Here is a 22050-nt window from a genome sequence, read left to right as displayed (position 1 = left end):
TCACACTGTCCATTCCAGTTGTGACCAAAAGCAAAGCCCCTGGAGGCTTTGATCCTCAAGTGGCCTGAAGGTCACTGGAGATCAGGCTGATCAGAAGGAGCTTCACCACATCTCTTTTTGTGGAGCGATATGAGCAGCGATAAAGAATGCCTGGCACAGACTGTGTGAGGCTGCCATGAGCTGTGGGCAGAATTTCACACTGTCCTCACAAACAATGGCAGCAAGTCGAAGGGAACAAAGAACCAAGGCTATCACACTTGGTGTTGTGCATTTAAGCAAGACTCCTGCTGTGAGGTTCTCACTGTGAGGTTAGCTTATTGACAGAGTTCTTCCTTTCAGTCTGATGCTCATTGGCACCATTGACCCAAATGTTAATGGAGTTTTATTCATAACAAAATGTGCCCTCATGGCCAAGAGGGACAGCAGGGCTAAGGAGGTTCTTCTCCCCCTCTGCTCTGCCCTGCTCAGACCACTCCTGCAATCCTGGGTCCAGTTCTGGGCTCCCCAGGTCAAGAGAGACAAAAACCTGCTGGAGAGAGTCCAGTGGAGAGCCAGGAGGATGTTTAGGGGACTTGAGCATCTCCCCTGGGAAGAGAGACTGAGAGCCCTGGGGCTGTTGAGTCTGGAGAAGAGAAGGCTGAGAGGGATCTGATCAATGTCTATCAATAGCTGAGAGCTGGGGGTCAAGTGGAGGGGGCCAAGCTCTTTTGGGTGGTGCACAGCAATAAGCCAAGGAGCAATGGAGACAAACTTGAACAGAGAAGGTTTCAGCTCAGCATGAGGCGAAACTTCTTTGGTGTGAGGGTGGCAGAGCCCTGGAGCAGGTTGACCAGAGAGGTTGTGGAGTCTCCTTCTGTGGAGCCTTTCCAACCCCACTTGGATGCATTCCTGTGTGGACTCTTCTGGGTGATGCTGCTCTGGCAGAGGGTTGGCCTGGATGAGCTCTGGAGGTCCCTTCCAGCCTCTAACATTCTGTGGTTGTGTGATTCAACACAAATATCATTTTTGTCAGTATGTTATTAAAGCCTTCAGGGAAAGAGATGAGTTCTCCTCAAGCTCACTGGTTCTCCTTTGCCCCTTCTCCCTGCCTGTGAAAACCTTCTCAGAGACTCTCCTTTTAGCAACTTTTCTATTAACCTATGGAGTCACATTAGGATGCTTTATAGACAAGTCTTGCTTGGTTAGTTCTATTGCAGCAGCCTGTCTTTCCTCTGTGAATAAAAAATACATATTAAGCCACCTGAGTCCCAGGGTGTGTAACTATATTATTCATGGCTCTTGTTTAGTACCTGACCTTCTAAAAAGATAGTTGATTTTGTTGTTCCAAATAAGTATAAATAATTCAGGGAAGTGTTTTTCTAAGCAGGTTATTATCTATAAAGATGGAGCTTTTAAGACAGCCTTTACTATAAAATATGTATAACTGCCACATATATTATTAAGAGGCACCCAAAACTGTTAGCCTGGTACCTTATGACCAGGGAGAAAAATGAAAAGAAAAGACAAAACCCCCACCAAAACCAAACAAAGCACAAATGAGAATCCTGCTATGGAATTCTCTATCAGGAGAGATGTGTGCAAGCAGACTGGGTTGTGGTGGCTTCCCCCCCCCCTTAAATGTATCTCACTTTCCCTTCAGGGAAATTTAAGCAAACCTCAGTGTGAGGGCTTCAGAATGTTCTGTCTCATTGTTCCAGGCTCAGGGATAGCAGGAGAAGATAATAGCTTGTCTCACAGAGAGGGGAAAATGATGTCTCACTAGAAGGGAAAATGAGCATATTTGCCATGGAAAGGACAATCTGCTACTGCAGCCCGTTGAGGCAGCTCAGATTCTGATGGCCACAGCGTCAGGACTAATTAGGCCAGAGGGCAGCGTAAATGCCTAAAGAAAAAGTTGCTGTACATCTGTTCTAATTCATCTCATGGATGTTCCTTCAGTCAGTGCAGGAAGAATGTGGCTTGGGCCATCTGTGACCCAGTTAGAGAGAGCAGGACAGCTCGATGCCTTGTGGGTGCCAGGACAGGAGCTGTGTCAACAAGGTCAAGGGGTGGTCTAAGGATGACTGGAGAGTTTCTGCTTGGGGTTTGCAAAGCTCTGACTGCAGAGGGGTGGGAGAGACTCTCAGGTGACCTCACAGAATCACAGAAACATTCAGGTTGGAAAAGAGCCTCAGGATCACCAAGGCCAACCCAGAACCCTACTCTACAAGGCTCACCCCTAAACCACAGCCCCAAGCACCACAGCCAAACCACCTGCAAACACAGCCAGCCTTGGGGACTCCACCACCTCCCTGGGCAGCACATTCCAATGCCTGACCACTCTTGCCCTGAATAAAGCTTTCCTAGTGTCCAGACCTCAGTGACCCAGAAAGGGAATCTAAAAGCTGGATTTTCTCAGGCAGTCCTCTCCAGAATCATCTTCAGCCTGTTAGCAAAAGAAGGGACATACTGATAATGGCCACTTACTGATGCAGAAACAATGTCAAGAATGTCACTTAGAATCCCAATGGGAAGAGGAAAAAGTGTCCTCTTATATCAGCTTTAAACAGGTCTTGAAACACCCAAGAGAAAAGAAGGAAAGATGGCAGAAGGCTCTTTTAAAAACTTCCACAGGAGTTTGATGTTGACCTGGACTTTCAGTATGAATTTTAGACACATGAGGGAGGGCTGCCTCGCAGCAAGGTGTATGAACAAGGAGCAAAAGCCACATGTGTGAGCAAGTGAAAAGAAGAGAGCGGGCAAGAGGAGCTAGCAGAAACTCCTGTGTGGTTTTCAAACCTTGGGTCATGCAGAACCTGCAGAACAATGCTTAGGAACACAATAAAACTGTTGTTAACCTGGATATATTCTTCACATGCAGCTGCCTCACCAGGGCCAAAAATCAGTTAAGGAGAGCCTGAAACGATTTGTGGTTTTGGCTGCTACTGCCTAGTGACAATACTGACAGTCAACAACAGCCAGAACAAACAAAAAGGGATTGGAAAGCAACGAGTTAAAAAACAAACAAGCACATAAAAACCCTGCTGAAGAGCTGAGGAAGTGCTGTGTAAACAGCCTGCTGGAGAGGAGCTTGTAATAAGCAATAATGACCATCAGCATGTCAGTGCAGATTTCTATTGAATAAGCTAAGGGATCACGTCCTGGGATTTTAGCTTTCCTCCTCATGCTAGGGAAGAATTGAGAGAGCTGTAATTAACAATCATGCTTCTACAGGGATTAACTGAAGAGCAAATAAAAAGGTACAGGGATGGAAAGGAATTAGCCAACAGTGCTGTAATGTCAACAGGGAAAAGCAAGGCACTCAGCTTTGGTAAAAAAAGAGAGGAAAAAAGGGGGAAAAAATAGAGGGAGATGTTATAATGAGGTGTCACAGAAACATTCAGCTTGGAACAGACCCAAAGGGATCACCAAGGTCAACCCAGAGCCCTACTCTGCAAGGCTCACCCCTAAACCACAGCCCCACAGCCAAGCCACCTGCAAACACAGCCAGGCTTGGGGACTCCACCACCTCCCTGGGCAGCGCATTTCAAGCCCTCACCACTCTGGCCTGAAAAAAATGGTTCTTTATGTCCAGTCTGAACCTCCCCAGGGGCAGCTTGAGGCCATTCCCTCTTCGTCTGTCACTAATGACTTGGGAGCAGAGACCAGCACCAACCTCTCCACAACCTCCTTGCAGGGAGCTGTAGAGAGCCAGGAGGTCTCCCCTTAGCCTCCTCTCTTTCACACTAACCATTCCCAGCTCCTTCAGTTGCTCTTCATCAGATTTCTTCTCCAGGCCCTTCCCAACTTCCTTATCCTCCTCTGCCCTGGCTCCAGCACCTCCACATCTCTCTTGTCCTGAGGTGCCCAAAGCTGGACACAGCACTGGAGGTGTATCCTCCCCAGAGCAGAGTACAAGTATCCACTTGAATTAGTGTAAATACAAAGGAAAAACCTTAAAAAGCCTAAAAGATATTGATAAGGGTGGGGAAGAGCAGAAGGAAGTTCAAGGATGTGCCACAAGCAGAAGCTCTGAAAGTGAACAGCCTCTTCAGGAGCTGCTGAGCCCTTTGTCTACAAAAGGCTCCAAGGAAAACACTAACAATGCAATCTGATGGCCTTAACAAGCTTTGATTGCAGGTAGCTAAGCTAAACGATACACATCTAGCGGTCATTTCCACCACTTATTTTGTGTAGCCCTTCACTTAATTGCATTAATGGGAAGTTTGAACTCTCATTCAAAAGCACACGGAAACAGATTGAACTCAAATTGTTGCAGGGAGCTTTTGCTTCACTGTTAATTTGCTTTACCAGTGCCACTGAGCAAAACCATTACCAAAAGGTCCTACTGAAAGGAAGAATTTGGAATAATGCCTTTGATCTTTTCACAGGCCCAAAGGTAAGAAATAATCACAGAATTGTCAGGGATGGAAGGGACCTCAAGGCTCAGCCAGTTCCAACCCCCCTGCCATGGGCAGGGACACCTCACACTACAGCAGGTTGCTCACAGCCACATCCAGCCTGGCCTCCAAAACCTCCAGGGATGAGGCTTCCACCACCTTGGGCAGCCTGTGCCAGTCTCTCACCACTCTCATGGGGAACTACTTCTTCCTCACATCCAATCTCAATCCACCCGTTTCTAGTTTTGTTCCATCCCCCCCAGTCCTATCACTCCCCGACACGCTCAAAAGTCCCTCCCCAGCTTTCTTGGAGCCCCCTTCAGATACTGGAAGGCCACAATGAGGTCTCCTCAGAGCCTTCTCTTCTCCAGACTGCACAACCCCAACTCCCTCAGTCTGTCCTCATAGCAGAGCAGCTCCAGCCCTCTGCTCCTCCTCGTGGCCCTTAATCCTGCCTTTTTGGTCCCCCATTCAGGTCCTCCCTTGGCTGAGCCTCAGCAGCTCTGAATTCTACCTTATCATTTTCTTCCTGATCTCTGCTATGCATCAATAGTTATAACAGAGAGAGGCTGAGAGAAAGTTGAGATTTAGCAGCAACTCAGCAATTGAACTGCACAACTGGTCTTTGTTCTGCTCTTCCCTGGTGGATACAATCCTGATCATTAACCTACATGTTGATTATAGCTCCCCCACCCCCACCCCCCCCCCAATGATATTGATCTGTGTTTCACAGTCCTATGACTGAAGAAACATGCAGTTGCCATGGGCAGCTACAGTACAGCACACACTAGGAACTGATACTGAAATACACCAGAAAAAGGGGAGGGGAATAGTGGGTTTTAAACTGATTTGTGCTTCTGTGCTTTTGCCAGGGCAATGTTTTGTTATTCCCTTCAGCTGCTATTAACACAATGAAAAATGAAACAAACAGAGAGAAAAAGGAAACAAAGCCACAGCAAACACAGAACAAACCCTGAGGATCTCACTTGGGGAAATTTCACAGACAGTGTTCTGGGGTTGTTGGACCAATTTTAGGTCTTTACCAGAGCTCATTCCTCTTGCTCAGATACATCTGTGTGGAGCAGCCCAAGGTAGGTCATTATTTTTTATTCATTCCCTGAGATATTTCAGTGAATGCATTTCTGTTCCTCTTGCATCCAAGTTCCATATTCTGACTTGTTGCATGGATTTGCTTTAATGTAACAGTGGTTTGGTTTCACTTTTGTTTATTTAAAGAATGCAGCACAGAACCACAGAATGTTAGGGGCTGGAAGGGACCTCCAAAGCTCATCCAGTCCATTCCTCTGCCAGAGCAGGAGCACCTAGAGCAGATCACACAGCAACACAGCCAGGCAGGGCTTGAATAGCTCCTGAGAGGAAGACTCCACAACCCCCCTGGGCAGCCTGCTCCAGGCCTCTGTCACCCTCACAGGGAAAACATTTCCCTCCTGGTTCCATGGCACTTCCTCTGCCTCAGCTTCCACCACTGCCCCTTGTGCTGGCATTGGGCATCCCCCAGCAGAGCCTAGCTCCAGCCTCTGGGCACTCCCCCTGCACATCTTTACCAGCAGCAATGAGGTCACCTCTCAGGCTCCTCCTCTCCAAGCTACAGAGCCCTCAGCTCCCTCAGGCTCTCCTCATAAGGAAGATCTTCCACTGCTTTCATCACTGCATACTTAGATGGAATAGTCCATCTATGGGCAATCATCCTGTCAGCTGTTTTCTGCCTGAAATGATACCAAAACATACAGTGCCAGAGGTAAATGGCTGGGTGTTAGGAAGAAGTTCTTCATAGAAAGAGTAATTGGCCATTGGGCCATTGGGATGTGCTGCCCAGGGAGGTGGTCACCATCCCTGGAGGTGTTTAGGAAGAGCCTGGATGGGGTGCTTGGTGCCATGCTTTAGTTGATGAGAGGTGTTGGGTGTTAGGTTGGACTTGATGATCTCAAAGGCCTTTTCCAACCTGGTCTGGTCTATTCTATTCTATTCTATTCTATTCTATTCTATTCTATTCTATTCTAAGCTCACAGCTGGGGGAGGCCCTCACATCCCACCCTGAAGAAAACCCAAAGAATGATGTAGGAGGACAACCTATAAAAAGAGCTAGAGAAAGTGTTAGAGAAGATAAGGAGGAGAGGGGAAGATGAATCCTACTGCTAAGGCTGCCTGGAAAGAAACAATGAACCTCTGCTGTGAGAATATGTAACAGGGGAAAGGAAGTCAGTGTGCACCTCAGGAGCTGCACGGTGTCCCTTTGAGAGATGGGTTACTCTGACAGACACTTTCTGCTAGTGAGGCCGAGAAAACACTCCTTGACTCTGTTTCTCTTGTGATGAAAAGGGAGTCACTGCAAAGAAGAAAGAAAAGTTGCTGAAAGGAGAACAGAAGGAAGAAAAATGAGTAGAGAGAAGAAAGGGACGGATGGGGGGTGAGATGGAAAGAGAAGCAGGAAATGAATAGAAGCAGCAAAGCACAAAAAGCAAAGGAGGGGAAGCAACATTAACCAAAAGGTGGAAAGTTTGTCTGCAATATCCATCTTTAAGAATGCAGAGCCAGAAACAGCTGCACTACAGAGTCAGTTTGATTACCAGTAGGCTATCCACAACAGCCTCCTAGCCCAGCCCTGGAACATGAATGTATTTGCATCCTCAGCATTTTTCTGCCATTTGAAAGCCTTTTCTCTGCCCTGGATCAGAAAGAAGATAAGAAGTCTCTTTAATGCTTTCTTTGCAACCTGTTACCAGCACTGATACAGTCAATAACCACTAAGTTACAAAGGCAGAGGTGAAAAACTCGGGGTTGAGCTCTTGGTTTCAGTGATTTTGTGCACAGATTTGCATAAGGCTATCACATAGGTCCAGGAGTGCCCTGCCAGGGTAGTTTTCATACTATGTGAGCCTTATGTTAGTCTCTTTCTTGCAAAGATTATTTATTCTCTTCTGTTGGTATGATTCCAATTCATATGGACTTCAATCCCTTCAAACATGCACTGGGTCAGTAACTGTGTGAAAGCTCTGCCCCTCTTGCAATGAAGCTAATAACTGAGGTGGTTTAAGACCATCTTCATCACTGCTTAACCTGACACTTCACCAGGGATTACCAATCAGGCTTGATTAAAAGTGAACCCATAACTTGGCCTCTGAAGCTCCTGGCTTGACATCTTAATACCAGCCATCTCTGGCAGAGAGACGGAGCAGGAAACTGTGAGCAGCAGATTCTCCAACTTCCAGAGTTGGATCTGTTGGAGATTTCCTGCCTGAGTTGTTCATTCTCACCCCGGGGGTAACAGACCGCTAAGGAGGGACAATCCCAAATCACATCAATTTCCATTGTTCACAGTATCACAGTACATCAGAGGTTGGAACCACAGAATGTTAGGGGCCGGAAGGGACCTTGAGAGATCATCCAGTCCAACCCCCCTGCCAGAGCAGGAGCACCTAGAGCAGATCACACAGCAACACATCCAGGCAGGGCTTGAAGGAAGAGACCCTGAGAGTCATCCAGTCCAACCCCCTGCCAGAGCAGCAGCACCTACAGCAGGTCACACAGGAACACATCCAGGCAGGGCTTGAAGGAAGAGACCTTGAGAGATCATCCAGTCCAACCCCAATAGGAATGAAATAAATTAAAATAAAATGAAATAGTAATAATAATAAAATAAAAAATAAAATACTACTACTACTACAACCCAAACAAACAAACAGAACCCCAAAACAAAACAAGCAGAGACTCTTAAACCAAAACATGAGGCAAAGCAATGGGCATGTCTGGATGCAGTTCAGCCGCTCAGTGTCCTGTGTTTTACAAGATCCACTTCTCTCTTTTTTCAGCCAGCACTTCCTGTGGTCACTGAAAATGTTCCCCAAACAGCAGTGTGTGAGATCCAGGTCTCTGCTGTGTTTACAGCTCCGTGAGGCAGTGGGGCTCGCTTTGTGTTAGTGCTTTCTGCCCAGCCCCCGGCGCACGCCGGCACCTCCAGCACACCGGCAGAGACCTCTAAGCGAGCCAAAGACTTCTGCCTGACGATGTTTGTGCTAGCAAACGTCTGGCTGTACTTATTGTTCACTCACCGACTGCGGGATTCGTTGGAAGCCTCCACCCCAGTGAATGGCCAGCAGCACTACAGCTTCAAGCTCCGTCCAGGTTTCAGGGGGTTTAGCCTGGAGGAGCTGCCTGGGAAGCCCCTCCTGGCCAGTGCCTTTTCTGGGTGCATCGAGAGCTGTAGCTCGGAACACCACAGTTTGCCCAGACCCTGCAGGGGCTCTCTGGTGCCAGAAACTGCTCAGGCTTCTACCCACCACTATCACACATCCAGTGTGGGCTCTCTGCCAGTAACTGCCTTTTTCTGTATTTCCTGAGATGGTTATTTCCACACCTGACTTTTCTGCTTCTCTTTTCCATTTGGCTCAGCCACATCTTGCCTTCTGTTAATTTTCCTTTGCTTTATTTCACATCTTTGTGATGTTTTGCTCAGAGGCACTTTCTTCCATGGTTGTCTGTATTCAGACATTCTCCTTTGTTTGCCTAATATTTTGGTTTAAGAGTCTCCACTTGGTTTGGGTTTTTGTTTGGCTGGTTTGGGGGTTTTGTTGGTTGTTGGTTTTGTTTTGTAGTATTGTATTATTTTATGTTCTATTACTAGTTTATTTTCTGTTATTTTGATCCTATTGCCTCTTTTACTGTTACTGCCATCTCCATCAGCCTGACCTTACTCTTCAGACAGCCTCTCTCACCCTCTAGAAGAACATTTCCTCCCGTTTTTGATCCTGTATTACCTCTTTCATGTGATGCTCACTCAAATGGCATTCAGAATTCAGATTCCTTTAGCATAATTTTGCAAGCCTCAGAGAAGCTCTTGAGGAAAGAAAGGCCACCTGGATTTGATTAAAGTCCAAAGGGTTGGACAAGCACACTGCAGCTTGTCTGCTCCTGCACAGCTCAGCCCTGTGCTGCCGTTCCTGCTCTTCCAGCTTGGCAGAAGTGCCCTGCCAAAGATCTTCCTGCTGCTGGCAAGCCTTTGACTCCTGCTTCCAGCAGCAACCTGCAGGGTAAGGCACCGTGGAGAGTCAGAAGGGTTGGCAGAGTCTGGCCGTCTGCATGCAAACACCTGTGGTGTTTTGCCTTGGCTGCTTCCTTGCTCCTGTCAGATGCAGCTTCCACTTGTCTGTGTTTAATCCTAGCTGTGCTCTGCGCTTTGCATTTGCTCACACAGCCTCTCCGTGGTGGTGCACTTTATCCACCCTTTCCTTTACTGTTTTAAACCCTTTCTGAGAAGCCCAGCCAGCCTTACCCTCGGAAGGTTGATTCACCATCTGTTCAACGTGGAAAACATCAGGGTAAATAAAATTTGGGTAAGGAGGCTCAAAGGAAGCGGGCCAGATCTTCCTAAAACGTTGGAGGTGACAATGCATCTTAATCATCCCATTTGCAGTGCACTGAGCACAGCCTTTGCTTTGAAAGCTCTGCCAGTCCTTCATTTTGAACCCTTTCTGTCCTTCCAGTTTAGACTACAGCAGATGCAAGCTAGATTGAAAGCCTTCAGGAGGGAGGGAGGGAGGGAGGAAGGAGAGTTAACTCCAAGGCATTTACATAAAAGCTTTACATAAAAGCTAGTATTACATATTTTTCCACATCAGAACACAAAGAGTGGGCACTGAAATGACCTAAATATCTTTTATACAAATAGGTGCCTTAGGGCTAGTGGATTTTAATCTCAGATGTGAGCTGCACGTGGTTGTCTAGCTCAGAGAATCTGCTGCTCTTAAAGCCTGCACATCTGAAGGGCTCCTTTTTTGTTGTTTTACTGTTACTATTATTCTTCATTTTTCTGGGGTGCAGAAGCACCCAGGGATTTGAAACTAGACCTCAATTTGCAGGCTAAAGGAAGCAAATCTTGGTTTATCCACAACTGCCTTTCATTTGCTTACATTTTAAAGGGTGTTCTGGTCCTGGAATTCTGAGGATTAAGTTCATCCCTTAATAATTCTGGTGGCCAGGTGTTTATCTCCCAGTCTGTAACACTCTGAAAATGATGCAATTTATTTGGGAATGTTTTAAGAAAGCAATCAATGTGTGCCCATGACAAACACACTGCCTGGCTCCCCTCGCACTAGGGAAGCCACTCAGGGGAAGTTAATTGCCTCGGCTCGGCAGTGCAGAGAACAGCATTAATAAATGGGGTGTACTGGCTTGTAGAAAGGACAGATGTGAGTTTTCTGCCTCACTGTACGATGAATTAATTCTCTCTTTTCCACTTTTTCTCCATTTATATATATCACAGTGGCCACTGAAGAGCTGCATTTGCAGCCACGGCGGCAAAATGCTGCCAGAGCCACATCCTGCCCACCTCTGGCACTCCCTGGCCATAGCCTTATTCTTCAGACCTCAACCCTGACTCAGGTCAGTCTGGACATATGCTCAAGTCTGAGACGTAGGCGAAGTCTCATCTGAAGATGGAAATAGCTGAGCAGCTTGAAAGGGAGAGGTTTGCAAGTTAGCCTATTCCCTGTTTCACCTGCTGTGATCCACAGGCACTTTCTCTCTCCCCTCCCTGTTCTCTGTGTTGTTATCTGCCCGTGGGGACCACCATTTCTGAACTCTCTTGGAGCCCATACCAAGAGTCCTTTCTGCAGAGGAAAAGCAGGACAGAGGAAGCAGTCAAAATGGGGTTTGGAAAGCTGGGTGGTGCTTCAGCCAAGAGTGGTTTCTTCTGGCAAAGAAACTGCATGACCATCAGCTGTGCAAATATGGAGCAGTCAGGGCTGCTGGCTTTCCACTTGGCTGAGGGCAAGATGAGCTCCCCGGCTGCCTGCTTTCTGCCCACCAGAGTTTGTGCTGTCCATTATGTGGTTAAAAGATCAGGTCAGCTGGGGTAGCCCATGGTGAAGGAGGGAGCTGGCATGGCTAATGGATTTACCATGTGTGGTGGGTTGAAGTTACCCCCAACATACAATTGCCAGACCAGCTCAGTTAGAAGCAAACTGCCATCAAGAAATAGGGAATGCAATGGATATGGGCAACATGTACAACATTCACACGAGAGGCTGAGGGAGCTGGGGTTGCTTAGCCTGCAAAAGAGGAGGCTCAGAGGAGACCTTATTGCTCTTTCCAATTCCCTGAAGGGAGGTTGGAGCCAGGTGGGGGTTGGTCTCTTCTCCCAGGCAACCAGCACCAGAACAAGAGGACACAGTCTCAAGCTGTGCCAGGGGAGGTTTAGGCTGGAGGTGAGCAGAAAGTTCTTCATAGAAAGAGAGATTGGCCATTGGAATGTGCTGCCCAGGGAGGTGGTGGAGTCACCATCCCTGGAGGTGTTCAAGAAAGGCTTGGATGTGGCCCTTGGAGCCATGGTTTAGTTGTCAGGAGGTGTTGGGTGATAGGTTGGACTTGATGGTCTCTGAGATCTTTTCCAACCTGGCTGATTCTGTGATTCTATGACAACTCAAATGCTCCCCTATCTAAAAGCATACTCAATCCATGCAAGAGAACACTGCAGCAAGCACAATATTTTAACCAAATGCTAAAGCCTGTGTCAAAGATGTACAGAAATTTATGTAATAGCATTGGACCTCTCTCCAGGCCTGTCTTGTCTAATGCAAGGTGGATTATTTCCTTTAAATCAAGAATATAGCCCTCCTCTCACTGCCTCCTCTCTTCCTCTTTGCCACCACAGCTCCAGCACCACTCCTGCCATGATTTCCTGATGCGAGACGGCTTAAGCTCACAGCTCCTGAGGGGATGCAGTTAAAGAGCTGCGGTCATAATTCCTCATTCTACAGGGAAAATGTGATCCTATCTCAAGGAGCATCCCTCTTATCCTCTCATTAACACAAAAAGGGCTGCACACACTAATAGAATTACAAACACTGCCTGATCTGCATTGCTTGCTTGCCCTTTCACATATCCTTTGGGGAAACTGCTGTCTTATTCTATACCTTTGTGTACACAGCAAATCTTTTTGGTTTTCCATTTACAAGGAGATCACAGATCCCACGAGGTTAGGGGTTGGAAGGGACCCAAAGAGATCTTCCAGTCCAACCCTCCTGCCAGAGCAGGAGCATAGAATCCAGCACAGGGCACACAGGAACACATCCAGACAGGGCTGAGAAGGCTCCACAGAAGGAGACTCCACAACTCTCTGGGCAGCCTGCTCCGGGGCTCTGGGACCCTCCTCGTGAAGAAGTTCCTCCTCATGTTGAGGTGGAACCTCCTGTGCTGCAGCTTACATCCATTGCTCCTTGTCCTATTCCAGGGCACATATGAGCAGAGCCTGTCCCCTCCCTCCTGACCCCCAGCCCCCAGCTATTGATAGACATTGATCAGATCCCCTCTAAGTCTTCTCCAGACTAAACAGCTCCAGGTCACTCAGCCTCTCCTCACCAGGCAGTGCTGCAATTCCCTAATCATCCTGGTAGCCTTCCACTGGATCCTCTCCAGCAGATCCCTGTCTGGAGCTAATGTTTTGCTTTGACATTCCATTTAGAGTGCTTGCTGTCTGTGGAAATTGTGTTCATTTTTAACCCCGTGGCTGATTAGCCCTTGTCCATTCTAGAGCCCTGGCCTGACACATGCAGGTGTACAGACTTATATACATGGAGAGAGACTTTATCCTTGCTATACATTGGTACAAACAGGAGTAAATATTGACATTCTAGCACTCCCCAAATCCATCAGTGAGGACTGGCAGGAGGTTGTGGCTCTCATTATACAGAAAAGGAAACTTAATTGCATCATACAGGGAAGAAACAAGAGAGTGCTCCTCCCTCCCTGGGCACTATGTGCACTGTAGCTGGTTAAGAGCAGGAGTGGGGCTTTCATGTTCAGTGGTGCAATCCTATCCCATATCCTCAGGATGTAAGCAGAGGGCTGGAGCACCTCTCCTATGAGGACAGACTGAAGGAGTTGGGGCTGTTCAGTCTGGAGAAGAGAAGGCTCCCAGGTGACCTCATTGTGGCCTTCCAGTATCTGAAGGGGGCTACAAGAAGGCTGGGGAGGGACTTCTCAGGATCTCAGGTAGTGATAGGACTAGGGGGAATGGAATGAAGCTGGAGGTGGGGAGATTCAGGCTAGATGTGAGGAGGAAGTTCTTCCCCATGAGAGTGGTGAAGCCCTGGAATGGGTTGTCCAGGGAGGTGGTTGGGGCCCTGTCCCTGGAGGTGTTTAAGCCCAGGCTGGATGAGGCTCTGGCCAGGCTGATGTAGTGTGGGGTGTCCCTGCCCATGGCAGGGGGGTTGGAACTAGATGATCCTTGTGGTCCCTTCCAGCCCTGAATGATACTATGATACTACAGTGCACAGGATGCACAATGCTATGTTAAAATAACAGTAAAAAGGCAAGCAAGCAGCTCTTGCCCAAGCCTGCAGCACCTTGTCTGCAGTATGGCACTCTGCAATTGGAAGGAGTCTTGATAAAACATTTTTGCATCATTCACAGGGTCACAGGATGTGAAGGGTAAAAAGGGACCTCTGGAGATCCCCTAATCATCCTCCTAGCCCTCCCTTGGACTCTCTCCAGCAGATCCCTCTCCCTCTCATCCAGCCCAGCACTGGATGCAATATTCCAGGTGAGGTCTCAGCAGGGCAGAGTAGAGGGGCAGGAGAACCTCCCTGGCTCTGCTGGACACACTCCTCTGAATGCTCCCCAGGATCCCATTGGCCTTCTTGGCCCCCAGGGCACATTGCTGTCCCATGCAGAACTTGCTGTCCATTTCTCTCACTCTGACGATACAATTTCTCATCACAGTTGTAAGCTTTGGTTTAATTTCTGAACCATCTATTTCAATTGTTAGCACAAGTAGCAACATCTTTGTGCCTTTGTTTTTCCTTTGCAGAAATTCCAGAGCTGTTGTAGGCAGCTTTGACTATGGATGAGCCTAAGCCATCAGACAGTTTACCTCCACAGCTGCTTCCCAGGCCCTGCTTTCCTGATCTGATGTCCCTTAGATGATTCTTCAGCTTCAAAGAATCACAGAAACATTCAGGCTGGAAAAGAATGAGAACCCTGCTCTGCAAGGCTCACCTCTAAACCACAGCCCCACATCCAAACCACCTGCAAACACAGCCAGGCTTGGGGACTGTGGTGAAAAGATAGTATCAGAGAACCACAGAAACACTCAGGGTGGAAAAGAGCCTCAGGATCACCAAGGCCAACCCAGAACCCTGCTCTGCAAGGCTCACCCCTAAACCACAGCCCCAAGCACCACAGCCAAACCACCTGCAAACACAGCCAGCCTTGGGGACTCCACCACCTCCCTGGGCAGCATATTCCAAGCCCTCACCACTCTTGCCCTCAACAAAAGCTTTCCTAATATCCAGTCTGAACCTCCCCAGGGGCAGCTTGAGGCCATTCCCTCTTCTTCTGTCACTAATGACCTGGGAGAAGAGACCAGCAGCAACCTCTCCACAGCCTCCTTGCAGGGAGCTGTAGAAAGCCAGGAGGTCTCCCCTCAGCCTCCTCTCTTTCACACTAACCAGCCCCAGCTCCTTCACTTGCTCTTCATCAGATTTCTTCTCCAGGCCCTTCCCAGCTTCCTTGTCCTCCTCTGCCCTGGCTCCAGCACCTCCACATCTCTCTTGTCCTGAGGTGCCCAAAGCTGGACACAGCACTGGAGGTGTGGCCTGCCCAGAGCTGAGTGCCAGGGGACAATCCCCTCCCTGCTCCTGCTGGACACAGCATTGCTGATCCCAAACAGGATGCCTTTGGCTTTCTTGGCTCCCTGGGCACACTGCTGGCTCCTCTTCAGCTGCTTGTCCATCAGCACCCCCAGGTCCCTTTCTGCCAGCAGCTTTCCAGCCACACTGCCCCAAGCCTGGAGCCTTGCTTGGGGTTGTTGTGCCCCAAGTGCAGGACCTGGCACTTGACCTTGTTGAAGCTCATCCTGGTAACATTGGCCATGGATCAATCAATGGATGCCACCCCAAAGGTGGTCATCAATAGTCGCTGGCAGTAGTTTCTTGGCTTGCCTCCACCCATCAGTGGTCATGCATGGTATGAGAAGGCCACTCACAATGGCTGGATCCCTTCCTGGTAGGAGCTGCATGAGCATCAGGAGGAGCTGAAGTCCCTAAGCACAACAAAAGCCCCATCTGATAAGGAGAGACAGAGAAATGACAGGGAGGGAAGCAGAGGCTCAGTGAGATTATTTTATTCAGAAGAAACAGCCAGCCTATTAGTGGAGAAAATGGAGGCAGAGCTGAGTGTCTCACCTTGATCCAGTGTCCTATCCTGTGCCTGATGCAATTTTCAGTGCATTCATAGCTTAAATGAGTAAATGTATTCCATTAAGATGAGTAGCTCAAAGATATGCCAGGTGTTACTGAAGGAAGTAAGGTTGCCATGGCAAATGCACACACTCTTTCTCTGCACTAAACAAATAAAAGCCAGGTAATTTGTTGTGTATATTGCTGTTTCCTGGAGATTCAGGAGCAGAGACCATCTCATGCCTAACCATTTCAAAATAAGGACAAGCCCTGCTTATGTTACTGCTCAAAGTGACCAGCAGTTAACCAAAGGATCATTAGTGTTTCGTGTGGCTCGTGCTGAGTGCTTAGCTGAGAGGCAGTGGGGTTCAGGGGGGCTGATATGGAAACTGAGAATCAGTCAATATGTGGAGTTACTAAATTAATGTCACTTAGGTAAATCAACACCGTTGGAGCAGTCTGATCATAAATGTGAGCTCCCTGTTTTCAGATTTGGGTAATACCAGCCAATTTCCAGGGAGTTTCCATCCGCAAGCTGTGGCACAGGCACAACAAGCATGAAGTCTGTTGTCTTTGCATTTATGAGACATCAAGCTGAGATTCAATAATGTCCTGCAAACTTGACAGATCATGATTGATATTCATCTCCCCTCACCTGCCTCACAGAGTCACAGACTTAGTGAGGCTGGAAGAGAGCTCTCAGCTCATCCAGCCCAGCCTATGACCTAACCCCACCACACCAACCAGACCATGGCACCCAGTGCCACATCCAATCTGGCCTTAAACACCTCCAGGGACAGCAACTCCACCACCTTCCTGGGCATCCCATCCCAGTCTCTCATTCCCTTTTCCATCAGGAAGTGCTTTCTGACATCCAACCTAAACCTCCCCTGGCACAGCTTCAGGCCATGCCCTCTTGAGCTCTCATAAGTTGCCTAGGAGCAGAGCCTGACCCCCTACCTGACTACAACTTCCCTTCAGGGACTCGTAGAGAGTGATAAGGTCCCCCCTGAGTCTCCTCTTCTCCAGGCTGAACACCCCCAGCTCCCTCAGCCTCTCCTCACCACTTTCCCTCCAGTCTCTTCCCCACTCTGAACCTGCTCCAGCACCTCAAGATCTCTCGTGCAGTGAGGGTCCCAGAGCTGCAGACAGTGCTTGGGGTGAGGCCTCCCAAGTGCACCATGGCACATTCCAGCATGAGTTCTGCTACTTCTCAAAGTATTTAATCTCTAACATCTAACTCTGCCACCTTACACCCTGCTCCCTGTCAGGCTGTGCATCGTTGAGCTGGATGAGACAAAAGCCCATTGCTGTATTTTGTGCCCAAGTGCTGTATTTTGGCAGTGTATAGGCACACTGATCCTCCAAGCACCTTCCTTGGGCACTTCAGGCTGTGATTTCTCTCACTGGCTTCCTTCTGCACCATGTGATGGAGAATGTGAAGTTTGATTCTTGAGTTTCAGCATGGTAGCATTTTCTTGCAGACAAGCTTGAGAGTGGCTCTGTTATTGTGCCTTTTGGTGTGGAGGGGTTTGTGGAAGTGCTGGGGTTTGGTGATGCTTAGTTAAATATCTTAAGACTGCCACTCAAGTAAGGATGTCAGGAAAGAGGTATCCCCAAACCAACCTGGAATGTTAGGCAGTTAATTCCCATTGTGCTGAGAATCATCTGTGCTTGATAAAAATGTGCTCTTCTGTGGCCAGAGTTCATCACAGGAGTGACTGCTTCCCTGCCCTTCCATCACAGCTGGGATGCAGGCTGTCGATGTGGCCAGCAGGAGCAGAGAAGTCATTCTGCCCTGTGCTCAGCACTGGTTACACCACACCTTGAGTCCTGTGTCCAGTTCTGGGCTCCACAGTTTAGGAAAGGTGTTGAGATGCTGGAAGGTGTCCAGAGAGGGGCAACAAAGCTGGGGAGGGGTCTGGAGCACAGTTCTGTGAGGAGAGGCTGAGGGAGCTGGGGTTGCTTAGCCTGGAGAAGAGGAGGCTCAGGGGAGACCTTCTTGCTCACTACAACTACCTGAAGGGAGGTTGTAGCCAGGTGGGGATTGGTCTCTTCTCCCAGGCACCCAGCACCAGAACAAGAGGACACAGTCTCAAGCTGTGGCAGGGGAAGTTTAGGCTGGATGTTAGAGAGAAGTTCTTGACAGACAGAGAGATTGGCCCTTTGGAATGTGCTGCCCAGGGAGGTGGTGGGGTCAGCATCCCTGGAAGTGTTTAGGAAGAGCCTGGATGAGGCACTCAGTGCCATCGTCTGGTTGATTAGTTAGGGTTGGGTGATTGGTTGGACTTGGTGATCTTGGAAGTCTCTTCCAACATGGCTGATTGTGTGATTCTGTAGAAAGACTGAGCAGACAGTGTGGGCTGTCCTTCATGTGGTGTCAGGCAGGGGCATCATTGGAAATGCCTGAGAGGGGAAGGCCACTCAAATTTGATCTGTAAAGCTCAGATGCCCTGCTTTCTAGGTTGGAAGTTCTTCCACTTGTGGTTTTGATGCTGTGCCATCCTGGCCCTGTTCCTGTGTGTCCTGTCCTCTGGCAGGAGGGTTGGACTGGCTGATCTCTGGAGGTCCCTTCCAACCCCTGAGGCTCGGTGATTATGGGATTCTTGGGCAGTATTTCAATCACTCATTGTTTTTCCTCACTGTTTCCTTCCATTGATTATATCTGTAGCAATCAAAAATGCTGCATTTTAGAGCTACCACTTATTTTGCCTACACCTCATTGTTGGGACTGATCATTTAATCAGAATCGATTGGGCAAGCTCCTCAAAACTCACCACATTCAATGCATGAAAATGGACTTGGGTGCTGACAGCTTTGCCTGCCTCTGCTTTCAGGGAATAAAGAGACATTTACAATTAACCTGAAGGGAAAGGAATTAGGACAATGCCCACTGAGCTCTTTTGAAAGCCAGGATTGTTTTGCCCAACAAGATGCAGAGGGCAATCCCTTTGAAAACTGCTCTTGTGGAGCCCTAGTGTTGCAGAGACAAAGAACGAAGAGAGAATAATGGATCCTGTGGGAAAAAAATCCTGCAAGATGTGCTCTTACAGTGCCTGGGATGAGGCAGAAAAATGTGTCCATAGGCTCTGTGAAATCAGCTTGTTTAATTATACCAATAATAGGAAGTGAGAGTTTAGTGCTGGAGTGCTGCAAGGCTCGAGGTTTGCTTTCACAGAAGCCTTTCTACAGGGAAGAGGAAAATAACTAAAACCTTGGGGTTTGGGGGGTTTGCAGGAAGTATGGAGATGTGGAGGAAAACAGGGGGCTGAAGGCATGTCATTACCCTTGATCAGAGTTAGCTGATAGAAGATTAGGCTGCCTTTTGCTCAAAGTCCCTGATTACACTCTAAGAAATATTACTCTCTCTTAACTCTTGCTTTGCCATCTTTGCTTGCAAGACAATGCTTGTGTGTGGTGCTTATGAGGAAGTGCTCTCAAAGATTGCTCTTGCAGGCAGACAGCTTTCCTTTGGGGAGCTGGCTCTGTCTGGTAATGCACATCCCTGGGAACACTTTAGCAACTGCAGTCACAGTATTGCCATCATCTGAAGAGGCAGTAAGTCATCAGCCACGATGGCGTACGCTGGCCCTGGGAATGCTTGCACTTGACCCCGTGGCCTTCACCAAGTGCTGATCAGTTTAGGCTATAAATATCCAATGGGTTGACTCAGTTCTGCAAAAGGAACATGTGGACAAGGGCTCCTCTGCCTTTCACAACAGGTGAATTCATGTCCTTGAAGATGAGCCCAAAGAACTTGCCTTTCAATTCGCCACGGAGAGGCAGCAGTGTTCATTGGTATTGTTATGGAATGGAATGGAATGGAATGGAATGGAATGGAATGGAATGGAATGGAATAGAATAGAATAGAATAGAATAGAATAGAATAGAATAGAATAGAATAGAATAGAATAGAATAGAATAGAATAGAATAGAATAGAATAGACCAGGTTGCAAGAGAACTTTGAGATCATAGAGTACCACCTATCCCCCAGCGCCATCTAATCAACTAAACCATGGCACCAAGCACCCCATCCAGTCTCTTCCTAAACACCTCCAGGGATGGTGACTCCACCACCTCCCTGGGCAGCACATTCCAATGGCCAATCTCTCTTTCTATGAAGAATTTCTTCCTCACATCCAGCCTAAACTTCCCCTGGCACAGCTTGAGACTGTGTCCTCTTGTTCTGGTGCTGGGTGCCTGGGAGAAGAGACCAACCCCCACCTGTCTACAACCTCTCTTCAAGTAGTTGTAGAGAGCAAGAAGGTCTCCCCTGAGCCTCCTCTTCTCCAGGCTAAGCAACCCCAGCTCCCTCAGCCTCTCCTCACAGGGCTGTGCTCCAGACCCCTCCCCAGCTTTGTTGCCCTTGCATGGGAGTCCTCAAGGAGGACTCGAGTCTTTCATAGAGGCTCTGGAACAAGAAATATTCAATTAAGGGCTCCAAAATGACCATAGGATGAAGTTGGACTACATTAGACTATAAACATGAGCTGAAGATTGTGAGCATCATGTGAGCACTGCCTGTGAGCAGCATCAGAAGTTTCTTGGTTCAGAGGAAGCACGCAGAAAAGTATCAGCTTATTGGGGCTACTATGAAAGCTTACAGCTATCTATAATAACACTTGCATGGCAACAGTGAAAGCACACTCTTTGATAGGAAGCCAGAAAGAGTTCTTAAATGAAGGAATTATCATAATTTTGATAGTGCTTTGAAGTGTTTCTCTGATCAGGCAGCGCTGCTCTTCCCATGAGATCGCTGCCCACTGAAATGATTGCTGCTCTGCAAGGATCCCCTGGCTTGAAGCAGAGCACCGCGAGTCTGGAAGAGGTGCTCTGCTCTTGGATTTATTTGTCCTCATCTTTCTGCAGGGAGGATGTGCAAAGGTCTGGCAGGCATCTCCCCACGTCACACTGGTCTCTTTCTCAGGCTGCTGTACAGACCAGCTCCTGGGAGGCAGCAGCAACAGAAACAGAGCAACAGAAGTGTCAAAAATACTCTGTTGGCTAAGGGCAGAAGAAAAAGGTAACTGATATTTTCTGCAGCAGAAATAGACCTCAGTCACCTTTTTCACTGGACTGTTTGGCAAGCTCCATGGTTGTCCTAAGGTTGGGAAGCTAGGGTGCAGACAGAGCCAGCAGCCAGCCCACCTGCCCCTGGTGCCCTGTGGCAATGAGACATCACCCTGGATGTCTGTTCACCCAGCCAGGGGCTCACCAGCCACCAGCATGCCCCAACAGCAGGTACTTCTGGGAGGAGAGATGCAGCAGAGGACTCGGGGAAGGCAGCCCAAATAAGCTGCTTTTTATGTCAGCAGCAGCCACAGCCTGCCCTGTGTCTCTCTGAGGCTGCTGGGCACAAGCTCCCCTGCAACACAGCCCAGCTGCAGGCTAAAGCCTCCTCTTCCAGCCCTCTGCCAGTAGCCACGAATCACAGCAACAGTGCTTTATCCCTTCCCTGAATGCTTGAACTGTTCCAGAAAGACTGCTCAGGGTCCTCTCCATCTTCTTGTTAAACTCCAAGGAAAATCCCCCACGTTGGAAGGCACCCAGGAGGGTTGGGTACCCAAGTTAATGAAAGAGTGCCGCAGTCAGCACAGCCCCACATCCATCTTGTGTGCTCCTTTTTTGCTAGAGTTGCCTTCTCCAAGGCCACTGCCTCTGCCAGTGATCAAGCATCTGAATTCGTTTCATTTTCTGCTGCACATTTTCAGGGCATATATTCCTGGTGGTTCAAGCTCTGGTTTGAATGTTGTAGATCACAGCTCCTTCACAGCAAACCTTTTGCGACACTGATGCTAAATACTGAATTGTTATAAAAATAAGGAGGGAGAATGTAATTGCAAACACAACCAGGATGTTGCTGAATTCATTCACTCCATACCTGTCAGGCCAGTAAGAAATCTCCAGGGTAGTAGCTATTCCTCTATCCATCAATTTTCACATCTTCCTTTAGCTTTGGAGGCAGAGCCAGCAGCATTAGCATCACCAGATAAAGGCATCACGACGGTGATGGATGGAGCTCCAGAAACATATACTGGGGATATGACTGATTCCAGAGATTTACATAAATTAAGTGAAGAGGTCTAGTGGTGACAGTGTCTTGATGTCCCTCACCAAAGGAATCCCACAAAGCTGTGCAGTCATTTATCAGATGATATGGTAATTAAAGCAGTGTCAGCACGGCCTCTTGGCAGCCTCCGCTGAATAGGCAGGGTGTGAAGTTTTGCAGAGCTGCTGTTCTGGCAGCCAGGGCTGCCTGTGTGAAGGCTGAACGAGGCTGGAAGGCAGGAAGAGCTCTCTCTTTTAGTTTTTCCCCTCTGAGATTTCAGGCACAAAAGCCCTACAGGTGAGGTCAGGCTGCCACTCAACTGTGTTAGTCAGTGAGACTGGGACACCCCAGAAGTGTGCACTGAGGATGGGAAAGCAGCATCAGCAGCTCAGCCACCTTGGCACCGAGCAGCCCTGAAACTGACAA

Source organism: Melanerpes formicivorus, unplaced genomic scaffold, assembly GCF_026170545.1.
Source record: "Melanerpes formicivorus ecotype bairdi unplaced genomic scaffold, bMelFor1.0.p_v2 SCAF_3, whole genome shotgun sequence".
Taxonomy (NCBI): domain Eukaryota; kingdom Metazoa; phylum Chordata; class Aves; order Piciformes; family Picidae; genus Melanerpes; species Melanerpes formicivorus.
The sequence above is the reverse complement of the archived record's forward strand: the minus strand, read 5'-3'. Positions refer to the sequence as shown.